Source organism: Neopsephotus bourkii, unplaced genomic scaffold (assembly GCF_033783945.1).
Source record: "Neopsephotus bourkii isolate Nb327-2 ecotype Australia unplaced genomic scaffold, CSIRO-AGI_Nbou_v1 NB_196, whole genome shotgun sequence".
Classification (NCBI taxonomy): Eukaryota; Metazoa; Chordata; class Aves; order Psittaciformes; family Psittacidae; genus Neopsephotus; species Neopsephotus bourkii.
Window position 1 is genome coordinate 19006574 of NW_026900709.1, and position 16120 is coordinate 19022693.

Genomic DNA, 16120 nt, shown 5'->3' on the forward strand with positions numbered 1-16120 from the left:
CGTCTTCAGATGCAGCAGAACGCAGTGTATGTAATTTTATTTTTTAAAAGGCATACGAAGAGGCATCCATGTTTGTAACATCAATAAGTACTATTTTTGGATGAAGCAATAATATTGCTACTCTTTGGATTTCTGCATGTGATAGGAGCTGTATAAACATGGAGCAGAAGTGGCAGTAGCTTTTCCAGAAAATATAGCACTTAATATGTTGACCATAGGAGATTCTGAAATTTGCATGTAGACCTAGAACCAATCCAGTTTGGGTTTTTTTGGTGGTTGTTTGGGTTTTTTTTTTAAATGTGTATAAATTTTGTGAACAAGACTGATGACAATTACAGGCTTCTGGCCAAATCCCATGAAGCATTGAGTGTCATGGCCGTAATCCAGGACATTACCACGGCATATTGTAAATAGTTCTTTTGATGTCTTCAAAAGTTAAACGTATCCTAAATTTCTAGTTGTTTGAATTAAGAATTTTCAAGATAGAAGCTGAAGTGAAATAGTGAAATTTTATGACTGTTGTGGAATTGAGGAAGACTTCATATCAACCTAGTTCAAAAGAGTAGAGTCCAAAAACGTGGGGCAATGAACAGTTGGTTCTTTCCAAAGAAGTCTGTGCAATGTCACAGCTTGCCAAGAGGTGTCCAAGAGGTTTAAAGGTCAGTACATACCAAAGTAATTAGTCTAATCTAATCCCTGGAAGAAATAGGCTTTCCAGCTACAACTGGAACATTTAATTACAGTTTGAATTATGCAGATTCAGGAGATATATTTTCCCATTAACTAGGGAGGTTGGGAAGAGGCTTCACATGAGAAAAGCAGATGAGGTTTGTTGTTACTGGTTTGAGGAGGGAACAAGAGCTCCCACAGTCAGGAGATGTCTGATGCATCTGTACTGTCTTTACTGATATGGTCAGAAACATCTGCACTGAATCTATCAGAATATTTCAAAGCAGAAAAGGGAACATGAATTCACATTGACCTTACCCTCCCCCCAGAGCAAAGGTAAAGCTCACCATCGCAGTCCCATTATTAGTTAATGAGTCATTTATCTGCAAACCTGTGCTTAAGTGTGACATGGGGCTTACTTTTTACTTTCCCTTTAAAAGGGGAGAAAACCTATACGGCTGTTCCAGTTTATCAGCAGTTGAAATGGCTAACTAGTATGTATTGAAGCATGCAGAACTGCATGTGCTCAAAGTCAGTTTTTGTGTCCTCATTTATAGGTCAAATCACATGCAACTTTACTTGTTTTGCACTTCCAACTACCACTTGTTTGTAGATTCTCTGGAGAGAGCTTTGGTTTGAAAGGAAGAGAAAATGCTGCTCTGTTGCTGGCACTGGTGTAGCTGTCAGGGACGTTTTGCCTTCTACAGAGGTCATAAGTTGTCACTGGATCCCATTATTGGCAAGGAAGGGTCTGGTTTTCATGGCATTGCTATTTGTTTTGATTTGGTCTCCTCCTGGGTGCACAGATTATAGGCCAGTAAACCTTTCTTTCACTGACTAGTGTGGGAAGTTCCAGCCTCTCATAAACCTTAAATAAGTCTTAACTCCAGAATGCTGCCTTTTGGAGATTAAATTTCTCAATGTTTTGCTGTGTTTTTAGCCCAAGGGTACTGTTGACGGAAAGCAGTGTTTTTATTCCCCGACTGCTCTCTCTCCCTTTCTTAATGTTGCATTTTCTGCATTACTGGAGGTATCTGTGTTTGAAAAAGGATTACTTTAATCAAAACTTAAGACAGATGATTTGCCCGTTTCCTTACTGACTGACAGGACCCTAAGCTGCACATAATCTTTTGTGAAATATAGCCCTTTTGCAGCATATCGGAAATTTCAGAACCAGAAGATTTAACCTCTTAATACACCTAATTGAAAAGCTGTTGATTTTGTCAGTGCCAGCCAATAGTGGTGTAAGCTGCCTGAAATTTGCAGACTGATTTTTTCTTTCCTTTTTTTTTCCTAAACTAAACACATAATTTTCTTCTATACTTCCCTCATTTAAGGTAATTTATAATCTTCACTGCAGTGAAGGCAAAAATGAGCCTCCCTTAAAGAGCTGCCTTAAAGGCAAAAGAGAAATCATTGCTTTAAACCTGAATTTTGAACACTAATTTTGAAGAAGCAAACTGAAGCAGCTCACCAGTGTTCCATTGAGATTTTCCTGTAACTTAGATGTATCAAAGGCATAGAATGTCTGTGTGGCTTTCAGGCACTCAAAAGAGAATCTTTCAAATATTTTTCAAATACTCTGAAGGAAGAGTTATCAAATCTGAGCATATTTCAGTCAGATGTGAAACTGTTTTGAGTATGAAGTAGTAGAACTGCCTCTCACTGCAGATGCTTGTGTCACATTTTATTTTTCTTCAGAAATAGCTTCCAGAATATTCACAATCCTCTGTCCTGTGTTCCTCCATCCCAACATGACTCTGTAATACAAAACTGGTATGGACTTTCTGGAGAGCTATTTTTTAAGACCTTAATTGCTTAAGCATTGGAGTGGGGTGCATTCTGCACTCCTGTCAGAAGAATTTTTGTCCTGCAGTAGTTCACAAGTTCACAGGTAAAGTTAAAAGTTACTTGCTGCTGCTTTCACAAAGCAAGCTATCTGTTTGCCTGCCATGGAAACCTTTCCTGAGATTTCCTAGTTGTCAAGGATAGGTTCAGAGTTCATATAGCTTTTTATTGTGCCCTCTTTGAGGGATAGAGGCTGATTTGCAGCGCTATTTAAAGCAAAGATGCCAAATGAAAGTTCCTCGTTTTAAGTTTGTGCATACACAAAGCTTCTTTGTGGTTTTTTAGGCCTGTCAGACTTGTCAGGCGTGGTAAGAAAAAGTATATTGTTTCCAGCACTTGGATTCCTTTCCTTCTGACATCTGCCACTCTGTAAAGATGATAAATTCCTGCCTCATTAGCCAGGGGTGTGGGATTACAGGCTGACAACACATTAATCACCAGCTTCTGTGGCAGGCTGACTAGCAATAGGCATTGTTAACAAAACTTTTCTAATATGTCACTCTTCTCTATGACAGCCTGTAATCAATCATCTTGATTGACAGTGCTGATAGATTACACTATTTATACTTTGTGTAATGAAAGATAGCGTTTCCACCTACTGTCATTTCTAGGCTAGCTATGGAGGATCACTGAATAGAAACAAACACAACAAAAAAACCCTGGCCTCAGCTCCGCATTGTGAAGTTAAGTCAGACTGCCTTGTAGGTCTTTTGTGGTAGCTTTCAGAAGAGGTGTATTGTTAGGGAACCTGGTAAGCACATGGGTTTAAGTAACTCTTGAACTGTTTCTTTGCTGACTTTGTTGCAATAAACTGTCAGGTCAAGTTCAGGCAGGTAGGAGATCGTGTTAATCATATGGTGGCTATAGCTTCCTTTTTCTACCCTGTTTTCTCCTGTTGACACCCCCACCACCCCAACCCTGGCCAAGATGAGAGCTGATTTAGATGTTGGTGCAGTATGTGTGTTTCATGATTTAGAAGGCAAAATTATACATGTTTCCTGTAATTGTATGGTGAAGGGAAAGTAAACACAAGGAGGAAGTGCAAAGCCAACTTGCCAAGACAAAGCAGAATTTGTGTTGGAATTTGTTACCTTTTGAAACTTGGAAAATTAGAAACAAGATCAGGATTAAGGTGCATGGGGGAATTAAGTTGATGCTTTGGGTTTTTTATAGCTGTTTTTTGTTTTGAAATCACTTGATTATTACCTTTATTCTTTGCCTCCTGAAGTTATATCATTATGCTGTAGTGGGAGATTTAACATTGACTATAATGGGAGGACTAAAGTTTCTTGTAGCAAATGTCTGTTAGAATGGCTATATTTTTTATTCTTTTAAAGTTGGTTCCTTTAATTTCATGTTGATTTAGTACAAATAAATGCTTCCTTAATGTTACTGTAGTGGCTCAGTTATCTTTATCATCATTTATATATGCATCCTGAGAAATCTCATATTAATACATAATTACTTTACCAGTAAATTTATTTCTTCATCTATCTGCCCCTATGTGTGGTGGGTTTTTTTGTGTCATTGGAAAGATTAATGTTCTCAGTCATGATAAGAAACTTAAAAATCAACCTTTGGATTCTAGGAAATAGGAGTTGGAGCTTAAATTATAGTACTTTGGAGTTGAGCTAAATTTAGGCAGTTGGGTAAGAACAGGGTGGAGAAGATCATCTAAACTTTAATCTCCCTAAGAAGAGTTTTATTGTGAGGCCACAATGATTAATGACAAACCTGACCATTTGATTAAGCCCCTCTGTGTCACAGGATATGATTAGTAGGTGACAGAGACTGTAACAGTATCCAGCCAAGCCTTGTTTCTTTCACAGCTCAGACTGTTATATGATTAATGTCCCCAAGGGCTATCTCCAGGTCAGGCAGGGAGAACCTGTCAGAACAGGTGGAAGTGACAAATTCTGCAGAAACTCTTTTTTTACAAGAGAGGCAGCATGCAAGAATGGATGAATGGGGATGATTCCAGATGGGCTGGTTGACCTTTCTGTACTCTGAACAGACACCGAGAGCATCATGGGAATGAAACATAGTAAGTATCAAAAAGCTGCAGATGTTCCATAGTTATTGAAGAATTATAGCATTGCCAAGTTAGGTGGGTAAAATGTATAACACATCATATTATCGCCACTGGTTTATGCTTTCTGATATGCTACCGGAGACTGTAGATGTAGTGTGTGTGTGTATAGACTAGATAAAATACCACACACTGTGTTTTATGGCAAGAGGGGAAGATTCTTTGCTTCAGTATAGATAAGGCTTGATAGACTTGATGGCTTAGTATAGCATTTTCCTGTACTAGTATATATAATCTATCTCGTTCTCATCAATACTGCTCCATTTAGGGAAAGACAGTCTTGGAAGTTAAAACAGTTTATAAAAATCCTCATTCCTTTTTATTAGGTTGTGGTGATCTAGTAAGATATTTTATATCTTTCAGAGTACTTTCACCTCTTAGGTCATAGGTTCAAATCTGTGGTTTAAGTATCCTGACATACTCTAGCTTGCAATATCACACAACACAGAATTAGCAAGGGGGTTGCTAAAGTATCATCTGTCAGCTAAATAGACAGTTTTATCAGAGAAATGTTATAAAATATTTTTGTAGTACTACAGAGGCAGAGAAGCGAATGTGTGCACTGGCATCCTTATGGAATTCCCTCTTCAAATGCTTAATATTTAAAAAAAAACCGAAAGTGAAACTGGAGACTAAGAGTCACCCCATCTCCAAGTGAAGAAGATTCTTCTGTGCAAACTTTATTGCTGTTATGCCATTGTTATTAGTGTTTGGTACTATTTTTGGCCATTTATAATCTTGCTTTCTTCAGGTTCTGTTTTAGCATATGCAGAGTATCTTTTTCAGTTTAACTGTAATAGGTAAATTTTCTTTTATGTAATTAATTTTTTTTTTTCTCAGCTTTACATATCTTTGAGAAGAACGGTTTCTTTCCGTTTTACAGATGAAAATGTGGAGTACAGAAATACGATATAGTACAGTCAAACCAATACAAGTTATTGTGCTTCAGCATTAGGCTTTTCATTTAATAGAACTTCTTTATTCTGTATTTTCACCACTTTAAGGGGAGCCATTCTGAATAAAAGCTCTCATTTCTGTGGTTCTAAGACTTTTTGTTCTTTGCCACTGTTTAAGCTGTCAGAGAAAGCTTTGGGTAGGGTAAATGCCATGCTCCCTTGAGCAAATCAGCTGCCATATGCTATAATTTACACTTTCTGAATCTTTATTGGCTAGCCAAAAGGTCATTTTTCAGAGTGGTTTTCCCAATATAGAATTAATAGAGGAAACAGACACACTTCAGTGAACTAGTGACAGTAGATGGCAAAGCTTCTCTTGTGCATAGTCACAGAGTGGCAAATAGAGGGAATGTAGGTAAGAATGAACTCTAAAAACTATAGAGGAAGACAACTAAAATCTCCTACTTGAACACTCCAGACGTTGACATCGGTTAGATTTTTATTTTCTAATTTGTTAAAAAATACACAAACACACAAATCTCTTGTAGCATAAAGATTTTATTGGCATTTTCAAGTTCTCTCTCTTACTGTGTTCCCACAAAAATGATAAACTTTGATAAATTGTGACAACTTATCTTGTAAATAGTTTGCCGTGCCGTTGTTTGATTCAAACTTAGCTATGAGTTTTTTAAACTCTTGTCACTGTGTATCCTTTCCCATAGGTTGATCAGTAAATCAGAAAGTAAGCTTGGGTATGAATTGCATGTCAGCTACAGGAGGAGACAAGACTGACTTAAACCTCTGTGGAAACCTGGGAGGAAATGAAAACTGTATCAGCAATCGAAATGCATATGATTTTACTATCCAAAAGAGGTTAAAGAAGGACATGTTCATTTTAGGGGTAATTTGCTAATCCAGATGCAGAAAATAAGTATCATAGTGGAATATTCCAAAGTCACTCAAGTCATTCAATAAGCTTTGCAAGCTTTTGCATTTTTGAATGTGATTGCATTAGCAATGTGTGTAATTTGTGCCTGAAGCACTCTATCTGGATTTAGAATTACCGTAATGATTCTTAGGAATAGGGAGGTGCAGGTGTGCATCTGGTATATTTCATAATGCACTCAGGTGTGTTTCTGTTATCAGTAGCACTAACGAAAGCTTAATGTCTGTTTCCATAGAGAGTTACAGAGATGTCTCTGTTTCCTTAACTCATAGGATGTGTGCTGATAGTGTAAAAGGGTTTTGTGAAATAGTTGTAATTATGACATATGATTTCAAGATTATTAAACTTTTATGTGAAACAGCACCTGCAATAGAATGGACATCATCATCCAGAGAAAATGCAAGATACAGCTGTAATAGAGTTAAAACACAAACCTATTTTTCTACAAAAGGTGCATTTAAATCTTTAAATCTTGTGAATATAGTATAAGGCATAAAAGGTTGTCCATGTTTTGCATATGATTTGTAGTGATCTCACAGATCTCAGCTATTCTTCACAACCATATCCTTCTATCCCACAAGAGCATATGAAGTGAAAATGAGTTGGCATTTTCGTGTTGGAGCCTGTATGTGCCTGATGGAGCATAATGCTTCATCAGCAGGGCTGAAATGCTTGGGTTCCCTGTAACCACAGATCTGAGTTCTAGCTGAGCTGCTGCTGTGAAAAATAACTTAAAGTTTCTGTCTGTTTAATCCAAAGTAGATACTTTTAATGCATCTCCTCTCACCTGTCATCTTTGTAATGTGCAATAACAATGAGTTTTTTTTGTAATGAAGATAAGTTTGTCCCTGTGGACTTGGCCAAATTAGGAGCAATGCTAATTGTCAGCCTCTGAATAGGGACATAAAAATGGCCATTTTAAATTTTGTATTTTAATGATTAATATTTGTAGTGAGTAGAGGAGACCTTGATCATCAGCTTCTTTTTGTTACATGGAAATATGCAGTGTAGCTTTGGCATTTGTGAACGCCCAAGTGCTGTAACGTGTCTAGATTTTTTTGATATCAGCAGTTCTTTCTAATATACACATTTCTAGACTGAATGCTACTGTATTTCTTTTCTACCTGAAACAGTACTGTGGTAATAACAATGTGTAATTTTTCTTGCCAAATACACTGTGAAATTTAGGTCAGGGCTGTGCAAAATAGAATCTTTGTCTTTTATTTTTGAATGTAACCGTGCCCGTTACCATACCATTTTTTAGCAGTTATTCAAAGAACGCAGGGCAGTATGCCAATAACGAGCTTAGAAAATATGTATAGTGTTCCTGATAATGGCATGATTTTTTTCTTACTTTTGCTCTTCATTTCATCTTAATTAGTCCCACTAGGAAAGATTGATTTTTTATTTTTTTTTTGCTTTTAAAGCCTTGTAGCTAACATCTGTTGGTGTTCCTGGGGTCATTCTTATACTGTCCTGTGTTTGACATTTCTTGTAAAAGAAGAGGAATTTGTTCATATTGACATTAGTTGCCTCAGTATCTCTCAGTGGTGCAGATGGCCTGTGAATAAAGACATCAAGCTAATAGGCAAGATGACAAGCCTTGATAGCACTGGTGCTCCTCATGCTTAAGTGGCAGGGCAACATAGATTGCTTCTGCTGGGGACGTGCTAGGTCTGCTGGCACTAGAGCATATGGAATTAGTTAGAAATGCAGTGGATCCTGGATACCATCAATAGTACCATGAAAATCCCTGGCTGGCTATAACAGTTTCTTTTCTTTTCAATGTAGTATTTTACATTTCCTTGAGTGACAACACTTAATGAAAAGTGTATGAATATGGAAAAGAGATTTTTAATTTACTCTAGATAGTTAGTGATTGGGACTGTTTAATGTATCAGATTAAGATATTGCTGAAAGATTTCTTCATTACATTGTTTGCTTGTGTGGTGTTATTAGAAGAAAACAATGAGCGTCTTGTGTGACAAGAAAGGTAAAAAAAAAAAGTGAATCTAAATGAAGATGTGCAAGGTACATCCTGAGTGCATATTAAAATATTACTGTGGGAATGTTTTGGAAAACATCATAGAGACCCAAATTTGGAAAATCTGGTTCTTCCACAATAGACATTTATATTATCCTCTGGAGAAGGCACACTGGAAGACTTGGTGTTTCGAAGTCAGCTAGTTATTTCTTGGGTAGAATAGAAAGAAAAGCCAGAATTCAAAGTCTAAGAAACAAAGCATGAAAGGGAAAGATAATTAAGCTCTCAAAAAGCAGAAGATTAATAAGTTGCTATAATTTTAACAAGGCAGTGGCTTGGGATCCTTGTGTCTATGTAGTGTGTAGGTCCTTTTCCTAGGGCTCATTTGGGATAAAATATAACTGAGGAAATTCAGAGAAATAAAATGGATTTTGCCTAATCAGTGTAGGCTCCATGTGCAGGCTTTTTAAAAGAAGCGTTTGCAAAGACTGACTTTAAATATTATTATCATGGTGTTAAAACTGGAAAAAAAAAAAAAAGGAGCAGAACATTTCCCTCCTACTGCATCTAATGGGAATAATTTTTTTTTTTAAATGGAAAGAGAGCACTGTTTTCCAACAGTTTGACAAATGCTGAGAAGTTAGTAAGCTCTTTTATAATAAAGTAAAAGCACTTAGTTGAAATATTTCACTTCATGAAAAACAGAAAGTGAACAAGTATATAAATAAAAGCCAGATTTATTTTTTTTTTATTAATTTAAACTGGTGAAATGGCTGTTAAAAGAGCAAAGCAAAAAAGGACGGTCACTTGAAAATATTTGGGATACGCTTCATCTACATAGAAAAGCTGATATTTTCTTCAAGTCTTACCTCTTGAAAAATCACATTTGAATTTACCAAAAACTCAGTGAGCAATGCAATCAAGAATGATCATGTATATTGCTGTGATGTGCTTGAGTCTAACATAGCTAGAAACTGCAGATTGTATTCTTGTTTTTCAGGAATTCATCAGTTCTCACTTGCTTTGGTCAATATTTTTGAACATCTCAAGATGAAGTGATTTCAGTTACTTTAATAAGGGATTTTAGCAGTTTTATTTGCTTGTTAATAAGGCTATGGAGGCAAGCACCTGCACCAAGGAATGTTTACACCAGTGAGGATTGACGAGTGTTTGTATGTGGAATGCTGAATGATATAAATGTTGCTGAGATTAAACAATAGTGTATTTCTCCTCTGCCTTCTCCCATTGTCTCAACTTTAAGAATTCATTATCTTGTAGACAACTTTTGCAAGAGGATCCTAGAGCTTTTGAAACGTGAATTATTGAAGCTGCTTTCTGTATTTGTAGGAGAGGAGAAATTTGCAAATTAGACTTGCACAGTTTGTTGAGATTACATGGCATAGATTAGATATATGAAGTGACATGGGAGCAGAAGGTTCAAGCTTGGCAACCTTCAAAAAGGTTCATGTTTTAAGTCACAGAACTACTTATTCCAAAAGATGGACATTCACAGAGCTACCTGGTAACCAAAATAGACTTGTTAAAGCAGAAAGTCATACAGGTGGGCCTGGCAGTTGGGACAGGCATGTAAAGCTTTACATGCAAAGATTTCCATGCACACAGTTGCATCGCAATGGTACAAGTCCAGCAATGTTGACATAAATGGTGTCTTGTTCTCTGTCTGTCAGATGCCACTTGAAAGACAGTTGTGACTACGGCTTGCTAGTGTTCTGCTTCCTTCATTCAAGGACAGTTTTTGGATAAATGGTCTTGTGTATCCAGTCCTCCTAGCAGCTCCAGCTTATCTACAGCTCAATTACTCCAGTTTATCTACAGCTAGAGAGTTGTTCTTTAGTCGCTTCTTTGCCAGTTCTGTTACCCTTTGCATACCTGCTAAGATAACTTTTCCTTCTTTTCTTCTTCTCTTAGTGTTTCTTCTAAGCACTTCCTATGGTGCAACAACATGGTCTATCACTGAAGGGACCTGCTTTGCTCTTTCTGAAAATTAAGGACTTTTCCACAGATTTCACTCTTTATATCCCTTCATCTATTTAACATTAGCAGTGAAGTTAGATCTAACACACCTATTAGAATAATAGAATCATAGAACGGTTGGGGTTGGAAGGGACCTTAAAGATCATCTAGTTCCAACAGCCCTGCCACAGGCAGGGACACCTTCCACTAACTAGGACAACATCTGCTGTTCTTTAGCTGGTGGCTTTGTTTGTGGATGGCTGATTTAGCTATTGGCAATTAATTCATATATATTTTATTGTGACATACTGTGAAGCCACATGATTTTAATAGGGGAATTGTGTTCTTCATGCCTCTCTCCTGAAAGGGGTGATAATTGCACAGTCATAAAAAAATTGACAGCTGCAAGGATGATGCTTAAAGACCATGTGGCAAATTAATCCTGAAACTGAGTGAAGTCTTCAGTTTAATAGTCACAGAGTAGTCTGTCTTTCACTATAAATATGATCTGTTTTACACTGAGGAATCTTTAAATCCCTTTGTTACAGATGATTCCATAGCTCTTAAATGGCCCTGAAGGAATCTGCTTTTCAAAGCCTGTCTAGTGCTCAAAATATATTTTTAGTGTGTCAAAAGAAATCCTGAAAAGAGACTGATTATTGTACAAATAAGATGTAAAATTTATATCTTCAAGTTTCAGTATATGCAGGCTCAACATTTCTGGAAAATAGAGAGCTAAATTTAAGTTATGATGAAGAACCTGGAAAGCTGAAAGTGTAGGGAAAAAACACATTGCTAGTTCTTGGTTATAGTCAGTAGAACTTGAATGCTTATGGATGTACTTGAGAAATGTGTGTACATATAGATTTTATAATCAGTGTATATTCATACTGAGTGTGAAAGGATGCAATAATTCATTTTAAGAAAGCTGGCTGAAAAATAACTGATTAATACTGATTGCAGAGCATTATTTTGCTTGTAAGTCTGAGCTTCACTTAGAGCAGAATTAGAGTCAGGGAGGCTGGATAAATCTCTTACAGCAGGGTTTTACAGTCCAAGTGCTCTCCTCTATTTTTTGGAGCTACATCTTCATCTCAACACAGGAAAAAAACAGATATTGTCAATAAGATACAGATTCATTTGTGAGTTTATATACTGCTACTGATTCCTACATTTTATTTATTTATTTATTTATTTATTTTAAGGGTCTCATAGTCATGTTTACTAGGATTTCTAAGTAAAAGTTTTCCATATAGGCTGTGTTAGGCCCCTTCTCTTTCAGTCACATGTTCTCTTATAACTTGATGCTTCCCTTTGTCCATCAGGGGTCAGTACCTAAACCAGTACTGTTTAATATCCTCATCAGTAACATAGACAGTGGGATTGAGTGCACCCTCAGCAAGTTTGCAGGTGAGAGCAGGCTGAGTGGTGCAGTTGAGGGGCATGCCTGAGGGATAGGTTGCTAATAAGTAGGTTTTTTGATGGTGAGATTCTCAAAGTTTATTTTTTGTACTTATTCAGTCTTTGTCTCCAAAATGTCCCAGATAATTTTATAGTTCATTGAGTTCAGAATATTTGAGCTATACGTTTGCACAATGATGTGTTTGCTGCAGCTTCTTGTGATATACCAAAGGGACTGTAAAACACCCGGCAACAGTCAGCTCAATATGATCTCATAAGTGGAGTCCTAATTCTGTTTTGCTGAACTGAAGTATTCAGAAGCAAATCTAAGGACTTGCATGTATCTTGAGTGAAAGGGTTATATGACAGGTGTAAAATGAACACCAGGAGATAGTTTTCAGATATACTTTCTGGTTTTAATTGTGTATCCCATTGCCACATGATGAGATAGATGCTGCAAGATTTAGAGGGTTTTAAAACATGACTTGTGATAGTCCTGGACACCTTATCACCTTCCCCCTCCCTCCCCCAACCCCCCCCCCTTCAGATCGTAGAATCATAGAATCATAGAATAGTTAGGGTTGGAAAGGACCTTAAGATCATCAAGTTCCAACCCCCCTGCCATGGGCAGGGGCACCTCCCTCTAAACCATACCACCCAAGGCCTCGTCCAACCTGGCCTTAAGCACTGACAGGGATGGAGCATTCACAACCTCCCTGGACAACCTATTCCAGTGCCTCACCACCCTAACAGGAAAGAATTTCCTCCTTATATCCAATCTAAACTTCCCTTGTTTAAGTTTTAACCCATTACCTCTTGTCCTATCACTACAGTCCCTAATGAAGAGTTCATCCCCAGCATCCCTATAGGCCCCCTTCTGATACTGGAAGGCTGCTATGAAGTCTCCACGCAGCCTTCTCTTCTCCAGGCTGAAGAGCCCCAACTTTCTCAGCCTATCTTCATATGGGAGGTGCTCCAGTACCCTGATAATTCTCATGGCCCTCCTCTGGACTTGTTCCAACAGTTCCATGTCCTTTTTATGTTGAGGACACCAGAACTGCACACAATACTCCAAGTGAGGTCTCACGAGAGCAGAATAAAGGGGCAGGATCACCTCCTTCGACCTGCTGGTCACGCTTCTTTTGACGCAGCCCAGGATACTGTTGGCTTTCTGGGATGCACGTAAAGAAGCACACACAAAAAAATGAGCTTTAATAATTAAGTAAATCCTTGAGCCGCAGACTCATGAAGCCTTGGAGATTATAATGGAAAAGTTAGCGCAGTATACTTGCGCTGTTCTACCTTTTCAAGGCATTCATTTCATAGGTCATTGTCAGTTGCTGTATAGACCTCTTCTGATCAGTACAGATGCTTTTATGCTTAATCTATCATTTAATAATTTAGGAAAAGAGTGAGGTTTAGCAATGAATTTGGACCACTGCATGTCAAGGTTGACTTAGTGTATTCTAGTCTATTCTACAAGCTGGTAGTAGTTGGGTCCTGTTGTTTTCTTGTTGTCCATGGCTGGTACATTCAGTGAACTTACAAGACAGTCCAGTGCTGGAACTGGCCTTACTTGGAACATATGCTGTGAATCACGGACAAAGAGATGACGAATACTCTTTCTCAATAAGGATAAATGGAGTAACAAATTAGAGATCTAAATAGAGTTCTGTGAAAAATGGTTTTGAATTATGTAGAGGCTTGTGTAACCTTATTCTGGGATGTGCAATTTTCAGAGTTTTCCATCACCTCAAATTTGCATTTCATTTTGGGCTGGGACAAAAGTTTGGCCAAACCTCAGAATTCAAACTGGGCTGAAGTTGCCAAAAACTCAGGTCAAACCACATAGAGAAACAATCTGATGTTGCAATATTTGCTACATAGAACAGTGGCTGGGACTGGAAATTACTACACTGGATTAAGTATACATAAACCTGAACAGCTGTCATCCTCTGTAGACAAAGCAAAAGGAATCAATTAAGATTGAATACCTTTCTGATTAATATATTTGATATCAAAAGTCTGTGCATGAGTTTGTGTAGTGCCTCCCTGTAAGCTGTCAAGCCCATTGTTGGTAATGTTATATAACAGTATAGTTTTGTTCTTAATTCCATTCTTTTGCTTCTTTCTATCCCCTTGTCATGGTTTAAGTCCAGCCAGTAACTCATAACTACCATTTGCTAAAAATAAACAAATAAATAAACAATCGCTTGTTGTTTAAATACCCTCTGTCATATAGAGAACAGCATAGGAATGTGGAGAAGACATAGGAGGAAAGAACTTGTGTTTCTTGCCTAGCATCTTATCCATAATATCTCCAGAGGCAATGTGAAGAGGAAACATGATGTGCCATCCCTCATTTTAACACCTTCAGGAATGTTTCTTCAGTGGTTTATAGTGCAGTGTGCAAGTCCACCATGGCTGCAGCTAAAACGTTCTTCTCAAATTGAATCTCTATGGACTGTGCAGACTGCCCTTAAGTGTCATAGCTATTGTACAAAATATAAAGTCATGTTCAGAAGGCAGTTAGTGTTACATCTGGTGCATTTTTTTTATAATTTATGTATTTAGGAGACTATTTACGTTTGATTGAGTTACAGTTTTATTACTTGCAATTTTTGTCGCTGTTTGCCTCCAGCACTCATTGTACCTGTTATTATTTTTGCCATATATTTTCTTTTAAATTGTTTAACTTCTGTGCTATTGTGAAACTTCTTTTCCATACACTAAAATCTGTCACTGTGTGTGTATACAAAACTAACAATCATAATTCCTTAAAACAAGGAATAATTTTCATTTCCTTGAGTTTCAGTTTGTGAAATACGTATTTTTAGGAAATTTTATTATTCCCAAAAGTAGCTATGTAACTTTTCAGAACTTGTCTTTATTTGGAAAAAAGAAAAAACAAACACCAAAACAGAGAGCAGTTTAAGTTTAGAGGAGGTTTATCTGGCACAAATCTTTGCATATTTGTTTATTGATTATGGTCTACTTGCAAATAATCCAAGTGTCAGGTCCTCTCAGCTGAAGCTGCTTGAACTGCATATTGGGTGTTTGTAGGGCTTCCAGTTGAAAGACCTGGGAGTCAGTGAAAAGCCTCAAGCAATAACAGCAATAACTTCTTCAAGTAAGCAATTTGCTTGTATTGCTGAATGAATTGCGGATACGGATACAGCCTGTGTGCCACATTCTGGATGGTTTTGCTCTATTACGTTACTAGCTTTTTCTAGTTACTGAGAGTTGTCTCATTTGTTTCAGACAGTTGTGTCATAACTGGCACTATTCTTTTCAATTATGGATTAGCTTTCTTGTTAGCAGAGTCCTTTGAAAGAATTAAAACTAAGACTTTGATCTGTGTTGGATCCATTGAAACTGTTTATATGTAAACCAGTCTGTAGAGTCTTCAGAGAAATTTTGGTAAGTTGGCAAAGTGGATTTAAAACTTTTAAAGGCCTATTTGCAATACAGATAAGTTCTAACATTCTTAACTCTTAGAATTGGACCTGCAAGTGTTTGTCAAGGCTTAGTCCACCTACTTAACCAGTAAAAGATTTAATTCTCACATTGAAAGTGTTGCAGGTTTTACCTTGAGGTGTACAGTATATTTTTGTTTCATTTTATGGAAACAGCAGAAGTATGCTGCAGCAAAGCTGCTGCAGTAGCTTGTTGCTCAGATGTTTATTCAAAGATTCATACTACTTGTTTCGGTCTTAAGCTGCATTTCAAAACTGTAGAAATTTTGCCCTCTGTTTAAAGAGAACAATGTTTTAAAACTAAATATGGCACAAATCTGAAATTTGCACATCAGGTAAAGATCAGAAACAACCTTCATTGTTCCACTCCCGTTAATTAACAGAACAGAAACATACCCACTTATCTTTTATTAATTTTACTTTCAAGCTAAGAGTTTTGCAATCAGTGTGAATATAATTCTGAAAGTCTGTGTCCATATTATGTATTTTGTCATCAAAGCACATTTGATAACAGTTACCAGTTTTGAGGTTTTTTTTTGTTTGTTTATTTGGGTTTTTTTGTTTGCTTTTGTTTTTTTTTCTGTCTGTCTAATGGTCTTCAAATATATATCTACTGTACACTTAATGTTTTTATTTCAACTTTGGTTAGTTAAGTTCTGCTGCTTCTGCTGTTGTGGCACTGGAGACAGATATATCTGCATTTTGTACTAATTATTGGAGTAATGAGAGAAGATGGGTACATCAGTTATTTTTCTGAAGCTGTTTTCAAGAGTTAGTTGTCTCAAAAGGTAAATATTGGTAAGAGGTGCAGTGTTTTATCATAACTTTTTTAAGTGC

The 16120-nt window shown here is 37.1% G+C and overlaps 1 protein-coding gene across 1 annotated transcript in view; it reads left to right on the forward strand.

The window, feature by feature from the left end:
- Positions 1 to 16120, forward strand: part of LRMDA (leucine rich melanocyte differentiation associated) — a 673598-nt gene that overhangs the window by 418114 nt on the left and 239364 nt on the right. The gene's annotated exons all lie outside the window — the stretch shown is intronic.